Genomic DNA, 2031 nt, shown 5'->3' on the forward strand with positions numbered 1-2031 from the left:
AAGATGAAGCACTGATGGATTTTTTCGATGATAATTTGGAAGGCCAAGAACGTCGAGCCGATTCCAGCGGGTGGACATCGGATTCTTAGGTCACAAAGATACGCGAACACGAGACGCGTGATGTGGGTTTGACTCGCAAGCAAATAAGACACGAGGACAGGAAATTGCTTAAATGTTTAATCAATAAAAACTACTTTTTGATATTTTAATATTATCAACTTCCGTGGTGGTTACCCATGCGGTCAGCGGGTCCTATGTCAAGATGAAGGCCCACGATTGAATCTAGGGGTGGCAAAATCTGACCCGACACACCAACCTGCTTCTTAGCCGGGTTAGGGTTTGGCTTAAACGGGTTCGTGTCATAGACCGGTCGACCCACCTAACCCATTTATTAAACGGTTTGCCCCGTTTAATAAACGGGTTTGAAGGGTAGGTCAACCCATTTACACGAACCCGTCGACCCGTGTGTATATATATATATACCGTTTACACGAACCCGTCAACCCGTTTATATATATGTTAACTTATCTAACACTAACTCCAACCCGTTTAATAAATGGGTTGTTGTGTCGTGTCGACCAAACCCATTTAATAAATGGGTTGTGTTCGTGTTGAGGTATTCTGACCCGCCGACCCAACCCTATTGCCACCCCCTAATTGAATCCCACTAGCACGCAGAAGAGTTTTCAGTATCAAGTCTTTTCTTTAGAGCACCTCCGTCCTACCGCCTTCTAAATCTGTTCCCAAAGGCAGTCAATACCGTGCACCCACATTAGTGGGCGTAATGGGTCGTATGTACCATCCAAAAGAATTTCTTCAAAGATGGTCATAGACCTGAGGCTCGCGTACAAGGGCGTAGCTAGGGGGCCCGAAACAGTTAATTTTTTTTGTTTTTTTTTTTAAAAGCCCAGTCCTAGCCCAACCCTGATTCCATATGAAATAGATTTTTATCCATTTTTGTAGTCCAGTCCTAGCCCAGCCCAGCCCTGACTGCATCAAATAGTTTGATTTGTCCATATGAAATAGATTTTTATTAATAATTGTAGCCATTTTTTATTTTATCTTAATTTTTTTTTTCGGGAGAGCTGCCCCCGAACCCCCCCGACTATCGCACAAATAATTTTTTTTTGAACACCCTTGCACCCCCCCCATCACATGAATCCTAGCTACGCCCCTGCTCGTGTATGATTAGCTAATTTGTGAGGTCATAGGTGATGATCAGTAGCTGATCCGAGATGATGATCAGTCAGTCACACTGGAGAATTTTATGAGAGGCAGCAATGGAGTTTTTTTTTGCAATGGGCGAAAGCCTAATGGAACAATGTCGCGTGGAGGTAGAAGGTCTATGAGTAGTGAACTTCTTTAAGCCCGGTTATACTTGCAAGAAGGAGACCATTAAGTGACCCAGTTTTTAGAGGGGGTTTCTTTCTTTGTCACAAAAAAAGATATTTTAAAATTCTAAAACTGTATTTTTATGATAATAATATTAAAATAATAGTTATACTCATGAGCATCCTTGTTCATGTGTCCAAACAAAAACCTTATATTCACACAAATCAAAATAAATGAGAAACCGACGGAAGCTCCACTTGTCTGGTAGCAGCAGCTAGGCCACCTCACCTTGTGTTGAACATTGCAAGTTCAAATCCCAATGGTATCTTTGTATAACTGGTCTTGCCTTCCAAAAAGAAACTACTTGTAGATAGGGGTGGCAATCGGGTCGGGTTGGCCGGTCAGCATACCTCAACCCAAACCCGACCCGTTTATTAAACGGGTAACCCGACACAACCCGCCAACCCGCTTAATAAACTGGTTGGGTCGGATAAACGGGTTGGCAGGTTAGCGGGTCAGGTTGGCGGGTTGGCGGGCGGGTTGGTGGGTTGACCCGCCCACCTAACCCGTTTATTAAACGGGTCAGCCGGGTTGGCGGGTTGGCATACCCCTAACATGAACCCGACCAGTTTAATAAACGGGTTAGGCAGGTTGACCCGTTTATTAAATGGGTTCGTTTTTGCCCAACCCGAACCCGCC

Source organism: Nuphar pumila, chromosome 12, assembly GCF_984573655.1.
Source record: "Nuphar pumila chromosome 12, dmNupPumi1.hap1.1, whole genome shotgun sequence".
NCBI lineage: Eukaryota > Viridiplantae > Streptophyta > Magnoliopsida > Nymphaeales > Nymphaeaceae > Nuphar > Nuphar pumila.